The 21,027-nt window shown below is 36.1% G+C and overlaps 1 long non-coding RNA gene across 1 annotated transcript in view; it reads left to right on the top strand.

The window, feature by feature from the left end:
• Positions 1-21,027, top strand: part of LOC137637636 (uncharacterized) — a 130,180-nt gene that overhangs the window by 24,538 nt on the left and 84,615 nt on the right. The gene's annotated exons all lie outside the window — the stretch shown is intronic.

Here is a 21,027-nt window from a genome sequence, read left to right as displayed (position 1 = left end):
CTTCCCTCTTAATTCAATTCTTAAAAATTTCTATAATTTTTTGTCACTTTCTAATGAATTGCTGTAGATATTTTTATTTGATTGTATGCATAAGACCCTTTCTTTTTAGAACTTTTAAATCTTTCTTATGGTCTTTTAATTATTTTTGTTTGCTGATAACCACTTTTGAACTTTGCTTGCTTTATAGTCCAACATTCACTTCAGATGAACTTTTGAAATATAGATCTCAGTCATGTATTTAAGGCTTCAAAATAGTCTTAACAACCAAATGTTTTCAATATCAACATCAGAGATTAGTTTTGTAACACTTTCAACAGATTCTTAGAATTATGTCAAAATATTTGTACGTTATTTTTATGAAACTTCTGCTCAGCTGAATCCCGTTTTGCAAATGGTGTTATGGAATGAAAAATAAGATTATTGATTTTGAAGTTGTGATGTAAATAAAAGATTGCTTTAATGTTTATTAACCTTTACAGTGAAGAACATTTATTTTTACTCTGCCATGACAAAATCATGAAACTCATATGTTTGAGAGAGAGAGAGAGAATTGTGGTTTATATCGAAATGAGATGTTGTTCTGTTGTTTAGGTTTGGTTTGAACTGAAGAGGTTTTAATTTTCAAGATGAGGTTATATATGGAGACATTGGTATTTTAAATGAGTTTTGGGAAGAATCTTTATTGACTTAGTGATTTGATGCAAAAGCCATTTTAGGTATGTTCAGGAATATCAGATAAAATTGTATAAACTGTTTATAGAATTGCCTCTGTGTGGTAGTAACATAGTTTAATGGGATTGCCTTTAATGGAATAAATTGTTTTAGGATTTTGTATAAAGTATTTCTGTTAAAATCCAATTTTAGATTTTTATAATGTTAAAATGTATGGGCATTGTTAAAAAGACAATTTTAAAACTTTTTCTCTATTACGTTAAACAAGTGTAACAGTAAGTTAAAATCTTTAGAATTAGTGTTGACAACTTGGAGGGGACTGTTTTGTCTAATGTTCTGTCAAACTAAAAAGGAAATTACTTAGTTTTTTCATAACTGTCTACCTCTCCGTTGTGTCACAGAACTCTCTTCACTTCTTTGTTTTCCTAAAACTTTCACCTGAATGCTACTACAAAATTATACCATTATCATCATCGACTTTCTTATAGACTTACAAGTTCTCATCTATTTATTTTTCACTTTAAGAGCTTCGTCTCCATCCAGTGTACTGTACTCTTTGGTTCACTATTGTCCTTTGTTACATTCTTTTTCTTTCCTGTGATTGTACAGGACTTTTTCATACTAATCAATGTGGGACTTTTTGTTCCTCCTGTGCTTATCACTTTTTTTAATCATCTTTGTTTATTAATTTCTATGTCTTTGGTCAAAATATGTGTAGTCATTCGACGAATTTCTGTAACCTGGTCTTCAAGTCACATTCTATAAAAAAACTTAAAAGTCACACTTTCAAATTTTGCTGTCCGTAGTGCTAAATGTTTCTATAACTTCATATGGGGTTAGACTTGATATAATAACTGTCCACTGTCTTCATTCTCTCTTTTTAATTTGTACTGGAATTCCTTGCAGGTCCTCTTTTCCATGATTTCTTAGGCCTTCTTGCAGGTCCTCTTTTCCATGATTTCTTAGGCCTTCTTGCAGGTCCTCTTTTCCATGATTTCTTGGTCCTTCTTACAGGTCCTCTTTTCCATGATTTCTTGGTCCTTCTTACAGGTCCTCTTTTCCATGATTTCTTGGTCCTTCTTACAGGTCCTCTTTTCCATGATTTCATGGTCCTTCTTACAGGTCCTCTTTTCCATGATTTCATGGTCCTTCTTACAGGTCCTCTTTTCCATGATTTCTTGGTCCTTCTTACAGGTCCTCTTCCATGATTTCTTAGGCCTTCTTGCAGGTCCTCTTCCATGATTTCTTAGGCCTTCTTGCAGGTCCTCTTTTCCATGATTTCTTGGTCCTTCTTACAGGTCCTCATCCTGTTATTTCCATATCTCATCGTCATCTCTTCATACGCAATGGGACTCTATTAGAATTTGCCAGTTGTCTCTTATCTTGAGCTTTTAATTCAATACTTCTCCATTCATCATCTACAGGTTTTATATCAAATTCTCATTAACTTTTGAAATGTAAAGTCATTTTTTCATCGCTTACTGAACTGGATGTTGTAAAACCTCTTTTCCGTTGCTGACTTGGTTTATTTTTAGCTCGACAGAACATTGGTCAAAATGCGGTAGTATTTGTTGTTAGGTCAAATTTTAATCTGGACTTAATAAGTTGTGTAATATTAACAGCATAGATAAATCCATTGATAGTTTTAAAGCAATTAGCATTTCTTTAAGTGTAAATTAGTTTATTATACTGTTCAGATGTTTAGTTATGCTCATAGTGTTAGTTATTTTTATTATTTTTTTGGCTCCAAGTTTTAAATTTAATTGTCTTATGGAAGAGTTTCATGGTTAGTCAAATCAAATGGCAGAAGAAAGATTTCAAGGTAAATAATATTTTTGTATCATTTGGGAAGGAAAGAATTAATGGATGATTGTCTCTGGAAGCAGTTAGTGATGAGGTTATAATATATACCAAGAAATAATTGTTTGGTTGGCTTTTGTGTACAGCCAGAATATTGATTTTGTAAGGTGATAGAGACTTGATCTAACCCAACTATTAATGACTGTTCCTCTGGGCCGTATTGCAAGCACAGCTGTTTATCTGTGTCCCCCAAACTATCACAGATTTGAGGGACTAAATATTACTAGCATTCGTGTCCTTTATATTGGTCGCTGGTTCAAGTTGATATTAATTGTTGTCCACTTCATTTGATTCTCAAAAACAGTTTGATAATGTTTACGCCGTATTGTTTGACCTTGTAAAAATTATGTAATCTTTTTCTTTAGATTTTGTACAATGTTTTTCCTGGTCTTGTTTTTCTTGACCATTTTCAATCCACTGATAATTTCATGATGTCATCCTTTTAAGATCATTCTCCAAACCCTGCGAGTGACCTGGTTGTCTAATGTGTACATCTGAACTGGTTTGATCCTGCCTTTGTTTATTTTGCTCAATAATGATAATCTTTTACATTGAGCCAAATGTTTGAATGTTGAAACTGTCTTTTGTCAACAACTGACATTATTACAGTCAAGGTTTCGGGTTCTTTGTTCCAACTTATTCAACGTGTTTGTCATGTTGTTTTGAAGAGGATCCTGTACAATACTTGGAATGCTTTCCAAAGTTTTCTTTCTTTTGGATTTCCCCATAATACTTATTACATGGCTTAAATGTGAACTGTCCCTACGGGAATTCCTGTGTAATCTATTGAATATTTAAAGTACTGTAGTTCTAGGTGGTCTTTTCAAGATCATCTCAAGTCCTGGATTATAATTTTTATATAAATATCTGTAGATTTCCTCAAGATTTAATCATATAACTTTAACCCATTCACTAACATTTCTATATACTTCCTGTTCTTTGGGGAAGAGTTTATTCATTGCTTCTCTTTAAGTACAACTGCTTTGTTGTTACATGATATTCCAGACTTTTCCATGAGATTTTCCTGATGTAAAATGGCCGTTCCACAAAGATTGGAAACATCTGGTCACGTACTTTAGCTGTTGACGTTTCCTGTTGTCATTTGTTGGTTCCAACAGAGTTTAATTGTCGTTATGCCAATCCATCTCTTTTGAGGAAGACCAATGACATCAAAATTTGTATTCATAAGATGCTGTTCTTTTAACTCTTAGTTGGGAAGTTTGTCTTGGGTTTTCCACAGCATTTCCTACTCATTTTAAAGAAGCAGTATAAAGTAGATGGTAGGATACCAACATGATGTTCCACGAGTTAAAGGTGGGAAACTCTTGGTGAGAATACTTTCTGTTTCAGCTGGAAATTAGTTCCAGTTTCTGGATTTGAAAACCTTTGCTGTATCCAGTTGGATGAGACTTGTTATCTTGCTGTCTGCATTGCATTTGATAAGCAAGTAATATTTTATTGTTCTTTACTTTATCCTTCGGACCTGATTTACACAACTTGATCCTTTGCATTATTTCCGTTGAAATTTGTTTTTCTATTTTTGTCCCAATACAATATTGGCCCTTGTCGAGGAACAAATTAATTCTGATGGCCACAATTTGGTTGATGAATTGGTAAAAAGAGATAGTTTCAAATTGTATTGATTTCTATATCTTTATAAGTTTTTTTCTTTTTAACTCGAACTATTTTTCTGCGGCCCTCGGTCTTCTAGCAATCTGCTTTTCCCAGTATCACTTGCAATTGCCTGATTTTTCTACTGTGGCTCACTTTATCGGTAAATGACTTCAGAGATGTTAAAACCGATAGCTGGAATTTGTAGCCTTGTTGCTACACTTCTGTTTTTGCCACTTTTTTTTCCATTGGAGTGTCCAACCTCTTGACCTTTACTCTGTAGTGCAACTGCAGTGTTGCCTCCTTTGTTGCAACTATGGCAAATGTCCTAACACAACCATATTGATCAAATGAGCAATGTGGGAGAGATTTTTGTAAAGGTGATTCCATCTCTTCGTACATCTTTGGCCATTCATTTAACACAATTACTTTTTCCCTAATAATTTTGGAGCTATTTTATTACGGGCTGCCAATGCAGGAGCTCATATCTTGCATAAGGCATTCTTAAACAAATGAACCAAGTTATTTAATTGTAAATAGTGCCTCCTCACCTCTCAGACTAACTGCTCAGATGCTTTAAGGTAATGTTCTGTCATCCAATATACTCTGGATGTGTAGAGTTGAAAGTATAAAAGCCACAGATGTTGGCCATTTTCAAAGAGGTCAAGACTTTACCATTAATAATGGTATAGTTTACTGAAAACCCAAAAAGATAATATTGCAGCCAGCTATGATAAAGCATTTAGTGTAAGAAGTTTATTGCAAAATTAATTATGGAGGCTTTTCAAAGTTGATTTGCAAGATAGTGTAGGAAAAATTATAGATTGAAGTAAACTTTGCAACAAAATGATTTTGCGTAGATTTTTCAAGGGGTAGAGTAATAAATGAATAGAGCAAGAAAAAACAATAATTGAAAATGTATAAAGGAGGATACAATAAAAATTCAATTAAAGACACATAGTAATTTTATTAACCCTAAGTACCTTTACATCAGTCAAAATGCCTAGAAGGGACCTCTTGGGTTGCAGGGAGTGCAGTGTGGCCACCCACCTGAAGAGGAGGAAAATGGAAAGATGATGACGAAGAGTTGGTGGGGAGGAGGTATGGGATCCCAGACACTTCTTTTTCATTCCCCCTTCTCTCTCTCCCTCACTCCCCCTCCCCCTTTCCTTGTTGACTTTGTGAGTTTCTCTGACTCTTTTCCTCAGTGTCTCTTTCTCTCTTTCTCTCACCCAAGTCTCTGTTCCAACCATTTTCCTCCAGATGTTCAGTTTTGTAACTTTGGTCTGAAATATGATGACTTCTTAGTATTTGCCTCGACAGTCAAATTGACCTGAAGGAATATTTCATTTATGAGTGACCCTTAAATAGTTCTCACCAGTAATTTTGTTCATTTGTAAAGGGACTTTTAATGTTCTTGATGAAAAATAAGTGGTTCACTGAAGTTAGTATTGCATTTATCAAAATCATTTGTCTTACTCATTGTGTTTGGTGCTATTTTGATCCAATTATTTTAGTACCTAACTTTTCTAATGAATACATATAATTTTTTCTTTGTGATATTTCTGCTTTTTTAAGCAAATTTAGAAATGATTATGCACATTATTTGATGTGTATTGTATGAGAAAATATGACTTATTTTTGGCACACAAGTTTGAATGCAAATCTAGAAATGGTGAGTGACTGAAACACAAGTACAGGATTTGATGTATATTTATATGAGAAAATAACTCTTAAAAGACTTTACATGGATAAGGAAATATTCAAAATCCTTCTCGTTTCCCAAAGGAACGTGAAATTACCGTCTCAAAAACTTTGCAAGATTTTCTTTTAGATAAAAAGAGAAAATGAAAACCCAACCAAGGCCCTCCCCAAGTCCCACCTAGTAACAAATGATTAAAGCAGTTTCTATTCTTTAAAGAAAGGTGTTACTAAGTCCTTGAATGTTTTCATTTTCTCTTTTCATCTTTTTTTTTTTTTTGCAATTTATTTTCATATACAGTTTCACATTAATGTATAAGATTAAACTGCTTAATTTACTGCTTACATTCTGACCTTAAATCTCCCTGGTTGAACAATTTTATGAGAAACTCTTTAACAAAACAAATATTTCTTAAATTCATTTACAATCTAAACATTTCTTTGGTAGCTAAGACGCCACAATACGTTCAGACGAGATGAGATACACAAATCTTTATCTAAAATATCACCTTCGGTCAAATGCAAGTAAAAGTCACTTCAATAAAATGGTATCAAAAGACATTAAGGCCATTCTCGCATCGGCAATAATTGCGGAAATATTTCTGTTCAAATTCCATTAAAAATTACACGGGAACCATAAACACCAAATTGTGCAGACAAAGACACAGAATACTTCATGGGTCACACGCTTCCATCTCTTGAGCCAAAGACAATTTTCCAAAGAAAACCACAGCCTGTAGTCGACCGAATCCTATGCGAACCTCTTACACTAGACTTGTAACAAATCCTGAATAGAAGAACCATGGTATCCCCAAGCGCTTGTCAGGGCTATGTGAGGAAAACATTATCGGCTGAATATGGAACACTTGCGTAGGTTTGGTACAGTTAATCGGCATCTTAAATGTCTTCCAGTCTTTTAAACTAGAATGTCCGGAGTATTTGAGTCGCCTCTCTTCAACCAGTGACGTGTTTTTGAACCAACCTCAGAAACACACTTCTGAGTATCAATGCACCAAATGAATTCAAGATAAATCAATCAAATTTGTTTTGGATCATCATTGAAATACAATACTTTTTGGAATGTCAAGCAATGTATGTTCCAAAGAAGAAAAATACGGTACTTTACAGTTCCTGAAGGTACAATAATGCACAGTAATTTCATGAGAGTACACAGAAAGCTCCGGTAACATCTCAAATATTTGATTGCAAAACGGAAGCTCTGCTTCAAACAATTCACAAGAAGTAGTTTCATTATCAAGTACCGAAAATTGAGCAAACAATTTATTACTCTATGGTGGACAAGTCCAAAATCTAGGAGTGAAACTGTACCAAAGAGACTTGACTACAAAATAATCATAGAATCACCATTATTGACAAAAAGTCCTTATGAACGACATACAAATAACATCTATTAAAACAAGTATTATCTTAGGAGTATCTGCCCAGCAGAGAAAGGGCTTCACGTCAAACTTGTCTAATAATCTTCACATTATTGCATTGAAGGAAAGTTAATGAAGTGACAAAGAGCATCGTTTATTGAAAACTTCTTGACATTTCATTGCAGCAAAAGCTGGAGTTAGATCATAAAGAAGAGAGAATGTTATATCCAAATTAAAGGAAATAAAAATGTAGATATAATACCAGAGGTTTGTGAAGTAATCCCACAAGAATATGAGGATGATTGAAGACAAAACTTGTACCCGGATATATAGGAACAACACTTTCTCAGAGTCATAATCTATCACTATATCCTTCTCTATTAATATTCTCCTCCCAAACCTCTATTAGGAAAAACAAAAAAGACTTCTCAAACACCACAAAACAAATTAAAAACTAATGTAAATTGCCAACAGTGAGCCAAACTAGAAGAGGACTACCAACCTCCCATCACTGAACCGGGCAAATGTAGTCAACTCGGATAAATTTGACAAGTTCCTCCGACACCTGAAATGACCTGAGGGTCTTCTGGTACCTTCAATTATCCACAAACTAAAATGACTCCACCAACATAAAAGCATAAATGTCTATTATCTCCTCTCTCTGTATTTTCATAATCCAAAACTTTAACTATGGAACATTTGGTAGCCAGATGCAAAACAAAGGAACAGATGACCATAAAACAATTTCCAGATGATGTGAATCACCTCATCATTATTGGAGATTTGAACACAGATGTCAACCAACATACCTGGTTTCTCAGCTTCCTTTTCAACATGCAAAACAATTCATTACAGATTATCTTCTTGATCAAAAAGATCTACAAAGACACTTCTACTTTCATTAATTCCTTTCGAGGGATCATTGTTTCTGACCAATTCAAAACAGCAGGAAACCAGACACTGAACTAATTTAAAGATTTAAAGGCTACTCATGAATGACAGTGACAATGCCCTGGATAGCAGGGCTATGCACTAGAAACTGACCTTATAAGACATACGATCACTGCCCAAGCTAAGACAAGGGAGGGCAATGGCTACTGATGACTCCCCCAAAACCTCCCATCCCTAGCTCACAAGGATGGTGAGGTTGCAGACACTACAAGAAACTATGGAGCTTGAGCGGAACTCAAACCCCAGTCTGGGAGATTGCAAGGCAGGAAAGTTTCCAGTATGTCACCACAAAGAACAAATGCAGATGAGATTAAAGTTATTGTCAGAAGCTCAACACAAAAGGCTGTCTGTCAATAGAATCCATTTAGGAAAAGTGCCAACAAGAAAGACAATTCCATCAAAGAATACAGAAACGAACAGACTTCAAAGATAATGTTCTTAACATCCTGATATAAATAGAATTTCATCTCCTTCTGCCCTTTCTACAAAGCTATCCAATGACCAGTCTTTTCTTGCTATAGATTTCATCTCTCAATAAAGAACACATGCTGCTCCACTACAGCCGAGAAAAGAAGGATTCTGGCATATGATAGTCAGGAGGAAAAAATCTAATATAATATCTAAATAGATGGTATTTTTAATCAACTTCAATCAAACGGCAGAAGGCAGAAGATCGCCACCAATCCTCAGATTAAAATGGTCAATAAACAAGACTCATAACCATTGTCTGATTCCATTTCAAATCAAAATCACTGAAGGCATATTTTGACCTTCCTCATTTATTGGATGAAAATAACATTGGTTTTTCTTTGGAGCTCAACATATTGGTCATGGTAATAGAACTCATCAGATGAGCAAAGTTCTTTTAGGGGAAACTCCCAAACAGAGGAAAGAAATCCTTTTCTATCATCCAAGACTCGGCTTCAACCAATAAAGCTCTCGTGAAACTGACTCGCACAAGCCTGTCTCAAAAGACTGTGTAACATTCTGAAACCTGAAATCTGTCTTAGGGACGAGAAAAGGATGACGTATGACACCTAGAGGATTTTTTGAGTACATGAGGCACAGGCACACCCTCGTCTTATAAATCAATACTCATAAGCTTTTAAGAGAGACCCTAGAAGGTTTTAAAAGCCAGCATACGATGCAATTGTCAAAGCAAGGTAATGGACAGTCCATGAACATGAGTACCGAGTACTATACACTTGACAATGGATTTAAAAAAATTGGCAATAAAGATTGCATATTGAGGTGTGACAAAAAGGTACCATCATATACAAAATAATGAGTCATTTATGATCTTTTTATAGAGAGCTACAATCTTTGCCTTTGTGTTTACTGCATACAGTAGACACCTTTCAAAGTCAGCAGTTCATTTCAGTTAATCCTTGTTCACTGATTGCTTCCTTTCTGGGTATTTTCATTAACTTTTGCTGTTGCTGCAATCTTATCACAAACAGAAAGGTTTGTTTATTAACTTAGGAGACTTTCTAGTTTGGTCAGCAGTTTTCTTCACCTCCAAGTGTACATAAATAAGTCCAAATTGTGACAAGAAATAGGTATGTGGCCACTTCTTTTGATTCTAAGATTCTTGAAGACAATGTTCAGGTAACAAATCATGCATTTCATTATTTGATTCTGGCTTAACTTCATTCAGATGCTGACCTGTTCGGACACCAAAGCCTGCATCAACACTCGAAACATAACAGTGTTCTGCTGGAAATTGGAATACTGTACACTCTTGTGGCTTCTTTCTCTGGAGAGAGAGAGAGAGAGAGAGAGAGAGAGAGAGAGAGAGAGAGAGAGAGAGAGAGAGAGAGAGAGAGAGAGAGATGCTCTCTTTATATTCAGTCACACCAAGATGAGTGTTTAAATAACTCTCATTCTCAGTGATAACAGATGAGCTTCTTCGAAAAGATTTCAGAATCATGAGACAAATTTTTTAATAAAGTTTCCTCAAACAACTGCTTGATTCCTCTTTGAGGATTGATGCTTCTTTTTAGTTTGAGAATTTGAACGAGATACTTGTGCCGACCGTTTTTCAAGATAAAACTCATGGTGCTGCAAGAGGCAACTGAAGACCTTTACCTAACCTTAGGTCTTCAGAAACAAGAAGGAAAAAAACAGGCGCTTTATTGCAAACCCCCTTTTTCCCTCAATTTCAAAGGTTGATGGAAATTGTAACCTTTCAGAGCTCGGATCGAAAAGAAAGCAAGAAAAATGAAAAGAAAGAATGAATGGTCAAGGGAACTTGAACCATTATGGAAAAGACAGACCTCTCTGCCTCTTGAAGGAAGAAAAGCTATCAGTCTCCTTCAATCAATTCCATCTCCTGAATGTACATCTGAGGTTACTGAATCCCTTGATAGAGATCTCGCTAAAATTAGCGCATGATGCGATTTATGGGGTGAAGTTGAACCCTAAAATCTCAAAGCATGATTGTAAGTTGGTCGAGGACAGTGGCTCCTCAACTTCTGGATCTTTGAATTGATGTCTCTTTAACAATATAGAATTCATTAAAATTCTACATGTGATTTTTTTATTGCAAATCTACTTTTGAGAAACACATTCAGTCTGCTTCCTCTTTAATTACACAAAAAATTTGCTTATTGAGAAAGTCTTTTAAGATTTTCAGTGATCAGCCTATCATGGAGAAATGTTTTAATTCTTTCATTCTTCATTTTTTCGAGTATTGCTCTCCTGTCTGGTCTTCAGCTGCTGACTCTCATCTTAATTTGTCGGACAAAAACTTGGTCTATTAAATTCCTAATCTTTAATCTCTGTTACCATCATTCTATAGTCTGTTGTGCATGTTGCATAATATTGTCATAATTCTGACCATCCTTTCCATTCAGATCTTCCCAGACTGTACCATAACGAACGTTGCACTATGTATGCAATTAATTCTTACATTCTTGCCTTCTTCATCATAAGGCTTAATGCTACCCAGTATTCTAGGACTTTTATTCCAGCTGAGACAGACTGTGGAATAATCTTCCTAATCAGACAGTTGAATTGGTGGAACTTCAGAAGCTCAAACTTGTTGCAAATGTTTTCTGTTGAACAGGTTAACTTAATCTCTTTTCATAGATTATAGAACAGATCTATTTTAAGATTGTTACTGATCACTGTTGGAGCACTTGAGCTTATAGCATCCTGGCTAGTAATTGTAATACGTCATGAAAATCACGGAAGAGAATTTCGCACTTGTATTTGTCTTGAAATATGACCAGACACAGGAGACAGGAGAGAGATCATCTGAGCAACTAGATCTTTCAGGTAGATTTCAAAGCCTCCATTGGCATACTGAACATAAATTTCTAAGGATATCATTGTCCTTTAATTAGTTTGTGACAATTTCTAAAGTTGAACCTCTAAGATTTGCAGGATGCTATAATATATTGCACAGTGCAGTACAGTAATTTAAAGTGATGTTCCATTTGGCTTGAAGTTTTCCCTAATTTCATCAACTGGGTATGAAAATATTCCTTTCTCTTTTTTAAATGAGGACATACTATATTGACGAAGATTCCATCCCAAAGAAAGACCTTATTCAGTGGAACTGTGTGGATATTCTGAATTCTTGTCCCATATTCAAAATAAGAATATGATCTTCTTTGGTCCAAAATGAACTACTTCGTATGCATTTTAAAAAAGAAGAAATCCCACTGAGTATATTCTTTGAGACAACTCAAAACACATTCCACAGTCTGGATGTGAATGGTAAAGAAGAAAGCTCCAATGTATAAGTGAGCTTTTAGGAATATGGAGTGTAAAACTTGAGGTTCTCACTTATTTTCTATCCTGAAACACCAAGTCTTCAAATTTCAGTTTAATAAAGACATCTTCAAGTCATCATCATGAAATGGGGACTGTCCAAAATGTTTCCTGAAAATGTCTTACCACAATCTCAACCTATTTTCATTTCCATATTTCCATGAACTTTCCAAAAGTCTTTTGTTAATATTACAGTTGCTTCATCGACTTTCATTTATCCCTTTATTGTGAGATTTCAAAACTGCATGTTTCTTTAGTCCAATGGGTCATTCCTTGAAGGGGATCAGCTGACTGAGAATTAAAGCCAGACAAAATTTGCTCTTCTAGAAAAGTGAGAGATGACCCCCAAATGGGTTAGTAGTACATAATGCTTGGTTTCTCTTTTCAAACAGCCCTCAATACATTAGGCTCTTTCAAGCACAAATTTGAACCCTCAGTTTTGAATGGTCTTCCGCTCTCTTCATCCTGTCTGGTTGCATTTCCACATAGCTGTGACCTTCTCCAACTCTGCATTGTTCCAGTGCTCACATTTTATTTCTAAAATTCCATGGATCCACTCGAGTATTTAATTCAACTACGATAGAATACTGCACAGTATTAAACAATCTCAAATCAATACCAACCGTGGAAGGAACATAAATCATAGGCTTCTGACTGTAAAAAGTTTAGGCAACTACCACCAGAGAGTTATTGGGTACTTTAAATGGCCAGACAGTACTACATTGGATCCCTCTCTGGTTAAGGCTATTTTTTCTTTTGCCTACACATACACCAAATAGTCTGGCCTATTCTTTCCACATTCTCCTCTGTCCTCATACACCTGACAATACTGAAGATTACCAAACAGTTCTTCCTTGCTCAAGGGGTTAACTACTGCCCTTTAAATGTTAAATGGCTATTTTGAACTCTGGTAAGGGTAGAAGACTCTTTAGCTATGGTAAGCAGATCTTCTAAGAGGACTCTTCAAAATCAAACCATTGTTCTCTAGTCTTGGGTAGTACTTAGCCTCTGTACCATTGGCTTCCCCTGTCTTGGATTAGAGTTCTCTTGCTTGAGGGTGCAGTCAGGCACACTATTCTTTCTTCATGACAGATCTCTTTTAACGTTATTACTAATCTTACGATATTTTATCTTGTCATTCATTACTTCTTATAACGTATATAGTTTATCAATTTCCTTATTCCTTTCCTCACTGGGCTATTTTTCCTGTTGGAGCCCTCGGGCTTATAGCATCCTGCTTTTCCAAATAGGGTTGTAGCTGAGCAAGTAATAATAATAATATAGGCCAGGCACTAGGACCAGTAAAGTCATCCAGCACCATCACTACCTTAGTAAAAGAAAGGTTCTTCTGGGAATATCTTTTACACAATATCAGGAGATAAATAAAAGTTTCTAAGGCCAAATGCAAACAGTGAGCCAGAGTTAATAAGAGGTACAATTTTCACAGCAGTGAAAACTGCTTTTTATTTTGTCCATTATCTCTCGCCAAAATTGTTCAAAACATGGAAAAGTAAATTGAAGGAACTTTTACAATGGACCAAGTTTACCTCACAACTTGAGCCACATAAAAAATAAATTTATGTATGTTTATATAACATTTCCATTCGTAGTTTATTCCTAACCTTGAGTCTTTATTTGTCTTAAGACATATGGGGTGGAAGGATGAAGGATTAGCTTCTTTGTGAGTACTATTATCAATTATCTCCTAAAAATCTGGTAACAAAGCACCAAACATTCTTCAAATGCAACAAACAAGAATGAGTAAAACATCCAGAACTTTAAATGTTCCTGGAATAAAAACAGGAACAGAAGGACAAAAGCCTTTTTTGGGATACACAGAACAAAACCAGCGATCCCTATGACTCCTCCCAAGGTCCATATTCATCCAACAATGCTTCCAAGATTTCCAGACATCTGGAAACCCACCTTTTCAGTGACATAGCAAAGACAAGAACAAGACGACAACATGACACCCCTATCCAGAATTTCCTACAGGGTCGCCAAAGGTCTAAACGGCACTACTCTGACTGTGGCCCTCTCTGTACGATCCCCTTTGGACCAAGAGATCTAAACGCACCCGCAATATCAATGCGTCTGTCTGCACAAATGGTGAATACAGTTGACGTGTAATCCTAATGACAATTTAACAGAACTTCAATTCAATTACTGCAGCATAAGAATGCTATACACAGTCTTTTAAGACCATTATATAAAAGTGACTTTTACATTTCATGTGACTCTTACTTGAATGATACTTTACATTTCATTCTGCATCTCAATTCAACTGAAAATAAGTGACATTTATAACAGCTAAAGAAATTAAGAATTTTACGATACCATTTAATTTTTTTAATTTAATAATTTTCCAAAAATTGTAAATATTGTCAACCAGATATCTTATGTCAGAATGTAAGTAGTAATTACAATCTTGCTACCCAGTTATATGAGACAGTAATTGGTTTCCATATTCCTAAATGAAAACAAGAAGTATTTGAAACATAACCTTGAGTTAAGCACTACATGTTAAGTCATATTTTCTCATACAATACACATCAAATAATGTACATAATCATTTCTACATTTGCTTAAATAAACAGAAATATCACACAGGGAAAAAAAATTATGTATTCATTAGAAAAGTTAGGCACTAAAATAATTGGATCAAAATAGCACCAAACACAATGAGTAACAGACAAATGATTTTGATAAATGCAATACTAACTTCAGTGAACCACTTATTTTTCATAAAGAACATTAAAAGTCCCTTTACAAATGAACAAAATTACTGGCGAGAACTATTTAAGGGTCACTCATAAATGAAATATTCCTTCAGGTCAATTTAACTGATGAGGCAAATACTAAGAAGTCATCATATTTCAGACCAAAGTTACAGAACTGAACATCTGGAGGAAAATGGTTGAAACAGAGACTTGGGTGAGAGAGAGAGAGAGAGAGACTGAGGAAAAGAATCAGATAAACTCACAAAGTCAACAAGGAAAGGGGGAGGGAGAATGAGAGAGAGAGAGAGGGGGAATGAAAAAGAAGTGTCTGGGATCCCATACCTCCTCCCCACCAACTCTTCTTCATCTTCTTTCCTTTTTTCCTCCTCTTCAGGTGGGTGGCCACACTGCACTCCCTGCCCCATGCAACCCAAGAGGTGCCAGAGGGCAAAGTAATAAGTTAATCTTTCCAAATTCTGTTGGGAAAAAAATGGTTACAGTTAAGATTCCAAAATCTATCACAATAGATGACATATTCCGGACACAACAAAATAGCTAAAACATTCCTAATGGGTGGCCATGATCCAAGATTAAAACATGCAGGCTCTCAAAGATGTTTATAAAGGAGCTTAGCAATAGCAAAAGAATTTGATGGACTTTGACTCCTTCAAACTTGATAACAATATCAAAATAACATTGTAACTTCAATAAATGTTCAACTAATTTTTTCATTAATAATTATATTACAATATTTCATGGTCAAAGCTTTGCAAATGGATTCTATACTACCTATAAATAGTAAAATTCATTCTTGAAAAATCTATAAAATTCAGCATAAAGTAAAAAAAGAAATGTACAGTATTCCCAAATTCTTCTATATCAAAAAAATTCCGTCATTAAGTTTTATGGCATTTGTTCGAAGGATGCTGAATTTTCTATTGGATAAAATGCAAAATACTTTTCCTTAATAAAAACAAATCTATTCAGGAGTGATACTGAAAATGTGCAAGAACAGTAAATACTACAAATTCTATATAATTTGTACAGTATTTTTCCTAGCTGTACAAACTCAAGTCCTTTATATGGGGCTAATTCTGGTTTCGTTTTCTACGGCCAGACAATCAAAAAGAAATTGGTAGATTATGTCATGTTGCGTTGTTCGGCAACTGCTGTGCATGACGTGCTCTGCTTGTATCAAGATCTTACTCACACCACTCTTCTGGTCAAAGACTTGACGGGTGGCAGAGGCGGGACCTTTGGTAAATGACTCGGGTTTTTATGGCTAGGAAAAATACAAATTATATAAGATTTGTAGTTTATTCCTATGCGGATAAAAACTTCCGAGTCTTCCTTAGGTGGGAGGAAGTCTCCGTGAAGTAGGGAGGTCTGCCCTTCTCTCTCAAGATACAATGACTATAGTAATAGCAAGAGATCGAAGTGAATTATTTTTGAACAGTGCAGCGAGCTCGTTCGAGGCAAGGCTTTCTGTTCCATTCTAGAGAACTCTGCCAGGGTGAAGTGATAAGAACATCAAGTGGCTTGTAATATATTCAATATATCACCAAACAAACAAAAACGAAAACTTGCATTAGGGAGATTTTTAAGTCAGGGCTACAAGTCCGACCATAAACACCCTTGTAATGCAGAGAATAACTGATGCTAAGGATAGGTGCGGTTACTTGTCCCCTGAGAGCTTAGGTTAGGCTATTTGTTGTGCAGCAACAATAGGTCCTATGGAAAAGGTGTCTCAGGACCTGTGAGTAACGTGGTTCATCTCTTTTAGACTCCTGCTTTTAGAACTTGAGCTACTAAGTCGTTTTTGCAGAACAATAAGGCTACGGCAAGCCCACATATATCATGTGCTCATGGAGAACCCCTGAGGATTTATAGGCTCTCATGATAGTTTCTCTCAGCCTTAAAGAATTGGTGTTTCTGAAAACATTTTTTTTGGAGCAGCCAGAACTCACAAACAGATTGGAGATTTTAGGACTAAGATACTGCGTCCTCTTTAGATATTTACGTTCAGCTCTTATAGAACATGGTAACATGTCATCCGGGTCATCAGTTGTCCTCTTTGAAAGACAAGATCACTATCAAGATCATTATCAACCAGATTTTGGGTTTTAGCCACAAATTCAGGAACAAAAGACAAAGATAGTCCTATCCAGCCTCTGGAATGAGACATAAGATGAGATATACCCTGCAGTTCACTCACTCTCATGGCTGAAGCTAAGGCAAGGAGGAAGACTGTGTTTTCTTTAATGTAAGGTCTCTGTCTAAGGCTTTATGCATAGATTCACACAGGGCTATTTTCAAGGCCCGTAGGACCTCAGTCACATAAGTCCTTGAGGAGGGAAAGACTGCTCAAAACTTCTAATCAAGGCTGAGAGTCCCCAAGAGTTTGAGAGATCCAGTCCTCTCAGTTTGAATACTTGGCTCAATGCCGTCGAGCGGTAGTCTTTTCCCCAGTGACTGAAAGGGCCTTCTTGTTTCTTAGGCACACTAAAAAGTCTACAATCAGGGCTCTGAGTGGGGCAATATTCCCCTAACGACACCAATCACAGAAGATTTTCCACTTTTCCTGGTAAACTGCTCCATAAGACTTTCGAAAGTACTGTATCCGGAGAGTTGCTTCGCAGTTGGTTTTGAAAAACTTTTTTTTTCGGAGAAACGCTGGATAGTCCGCAGTCATGAAGGGATTGGCAATGTATTGTATTGAGGAATTTTCTTATGTGAAGTTGGTGTAACAGGTTTGGCCATTCTAGAAGTTCTCTTGGTATTTCCATGAGAAGTTCCAGTAGGTCTGAATACCATTCCACTGCTGGCCACCTTGGGGCCACTAGTGTTACTCTGACTCCCTTGGTTATTCTGATTAAGTTCAGTGTCTGACGAATCAGACAGAACAGTGGGAAGGCGTAGAAGTCTAGTCCATCCCAAAGGTGTTGAAATGCGCCTTCCATCGGCCTGGTCTGGGACTGGAGAGCAATACACCTGGAGTCTGTGATTCAGGTGGGTGGTGAACATGTCCAGAGACAGGGAACCCCACAAATTCACAAGTCTCTTCGCCACTAGAGGAAGCAAAGACCATTCTGAACCAATTGTCTGACATCCCCTGATAGCTCAGATGGTCTGTAACGACGTTTCTCTTTCCAGGGATAAACCTGGCCAAGAGAGAGATCGCCTGGGCTGTGTCCACTTGAGAATCTCATAATGCATTTTATTAACACTTGGTGATGAAGGTTATGAAATTACAACCATCGTCTTCCATGACAGAAACCTCAGAGGTCTCCTGACACAAAGAACTAAGTGGGGAGATAACGTCCGTTGCCTAACCTACCTTATGCTTCTTCTCACTGCTCACAGAAGGCGAAAGAGGAGAACGCTCTCTCTTGGCTCGCTTCTTACATCGAGAATGATATTTATCCCACTGGGAGGATGACTACTCCCTACAATACTCATAAGGGAATTCCACCAAACATCTTTTCCCTCGGCACGACGGACATACCGGGTGAGGATCCACTTCTACCTGGCTCACGAAGGTACCACAGAGGCGGCCATTACGGCCCGGGCAGGAGCACATCGAATTCGACATGGTCAAAAGGCACATACTCTCAACTCATAAATAATGACTAAAGCAAGTGACAAGGAATGTCAAAGACACAAGCACTATAAGGGCGAGAGTAGGCGATTTGGTTGTCTGATCGTAGGGAGTGAAGGCAGGCACGTCCGACTACCTTCAAAGTCAGTAGTGTTATGAGTAAGCCCTTGAGACAAGCAGGACACGTCGTGTGCAGCAGTTGCCTAGTAATGCAACATGACGTAATCTACTGATTTCTTTTTATTGTCTGGCCGTAAATAAGGAAATCAGAAGTAACCCCATATAAATGACTCAGAAGTTTGTATCTGTGTAGGAATAAAATGATGGCAACATCAAAAAGTACCTAACCTTCTAGCAGAATGCAGAAGCCCAGAAAACAATGAGTCAATAAAATTAGAAATGAAATCAAAGAAATATTTGATGAGTTGGAATTACGAGAGAAATGCAATTGCAGATGAAATAAAGACGGTAAGCGTTATAAACCTTTGACAGTTAATTACACTCAAGTCTATCACTCGCTCAGTTACAACTCACCAACCCAGAGGTTCCGATACTTAAGAAGTTAGAATCTCAACAAGAACTATCAAACAACACTAAATATTAACTGGCTTCAAGTAATTGTAAATATATAATATTATCATTAAGATTATGTACAATAATCTATTTTGGTATTCAAAACTATTTGTGATCGACACTGGTCTTTAAGCATTCTATCTCCCTGACTGTCGCAGTAATAAAAGGAATTATAATTAATGTAATTTCTTTGACCATAAAAATCTTTTTGGAAATCGTAAACTGTAACTGAGAACACCTGCATGTTTTAATTCTTTCATGGGTAACCACAACAGCAGCATTTCTTTATGTATAGGGTCTGGGCAACACCTTTACCTACACGGAAACTAATACAGTTTAAAGTTATGATAAAGTCTTAAACAATTTCCTTTGCCATGAAAATGATAAGGGACAGTACTGTCTTCTACCTGTTCTCTACTTAAACCAAACAAGAAAACACAGCCTGACATAACCTAACAAATGCTTTGACCCAACTTAATATAGAATATTCAATGGCAAAAGCCACAAGCCCACTGAATAACCTACTTCAATCTAGTTTGAAATAAAAATGAAGGACTTGGCACATCACTATTTCCTTAAAACATTTAAGAGAAATAACCTGCCAAATAATATATTGAAAACAGACAGCAATGCTAACATTATAATAATCAAATGCTGTTCAGGAAAAAGATTGACTTTTTCTTAATAACAAACTCTTCATAAAGTGACGATACAATCTTTCTCTCATGCTTACAAGACTACCTGGAGTATGAAGTCAAGTTATCATTAAACAAACTGAATCAGTATTTAAGAACACAGAAACAGATGGTTGAAACCAACTTCTTATCCTGAAGACTGAAGAAGAAGAGTGAGAACCTAGACACTCATTCACATATGACTCTCCTGCTTTTCTTTACTTGTAGTTTTGGTTTGTCAAATCTGGATCTAAAACATGAAACCTATTCTACTTCTTGTTTTACATTAAGGAACATTCTATAATGTATATCATTATCCTTTTACCAATGTTTAAAAATTTGAATTCTCTATAAAAAAGAGTTTTTCAATCACACTCTTTGGATCTCACACAGCTTACGGAAAGGTGAATCTTAAATATTCACTAATAAATATAGAAAAAGGACTACGTTACCTAACACATAATACCAAAAGTCCTTCAGTTTGTTACATTCTACTATTCCTAAATCAGTTCAAATGAAGTGAAGATAATATGAAGTTTCTCTCAAAAGCTATAAAAGTTTCTTATCTCAGAATTTAACAGAAAACAAACCACAGTTTTAAACAAGACCTTTTTGACAGAATTGGTTAAAGATTAAATCAATCCAAGCAGGTAGTCATTAACTAATAATTACAAAATAAAACTAATTGATTAATTATGAAAGGAGGCTAATTGCTAAGTTCAAGTAGAGGACTTAAATGCATTCAGAGCATGACACAACTTGGTCGCAAGAGATTCCTGTCACTGTATTTTTACGGGAGTTTTTAAAATCATTAAGGGAGACCGATTGGGCAAGTTGGACCCCCAATGGTCTCCAACAGATGGAAGACTAAAAAGCCAGACAACCAAAGGAGGAGGCACACTTTCGGCAGATCTTGGCAGTCTTTCAGAATAGCAATGCGACAGAACGAGAGTCTATAAAACAACAGAGTGAAAGATTTAGAACAATTCTCAATGGTTTCGGTTTGCGCAGTTTTTAACTACGGGAGGCAAACGAGAGCCTCTCTCATTCATCTTCGACGTTATGCTATTTATCGCCCAAAGCGGATTTTCTCTTCAATGAGAGATGAAAAGTGGACTAAAGTCAGACACGGCAGCGAGAGATCAAAGGGAAAGCAGGAAGAGTCAAAAGCAGAAAATAAGGCAAACAGAAGAAAACTCTCAGTATTACCTATGAAGCAATGCTAGAGGCACACTGTGAGCATCCCTTATTTGAAGGAGGGAGAGACAGACAGACAGACACACACACACTCTCTCTCTCTCTCTCACACACTACATTTAAAACTGTGGTTTGCTTTCACTGTACATTTAAATATAAAACAAATCCGTTTTATGAGATCAAATGCTACATCACTAAACTAGACTAACTCTAATATACCACTGATAAAATTTTATATATTTACTCTTGAGGCAATACACAGCAATATTCCTCTAGGCTCAACAACAACAAATGCAGCCGTTTCTAGTCCAATG

This window comes from Palaemon carinicauda, unplaced genomic scaffold (assembly GCF_036898095.1).
Source record: "Palaemon carinicauda isolate YSFRI2023 unplaced genomic scaffold, ASM3689809v2 scaffold9, whole genome shotgun sequence".
NCBI classification, from domain to species: Eukaryota; Metazoa; Arthropoda; class Malacostraca; order Decapoda; family Palaemonidae; genus Palaemon; species Palaemon carinicauda.
The sequence above is the reverse complement of the archived record's forward strand: the minus strand, read 5'-3'. Positions and strand labels throughout refer to the sequence as shown.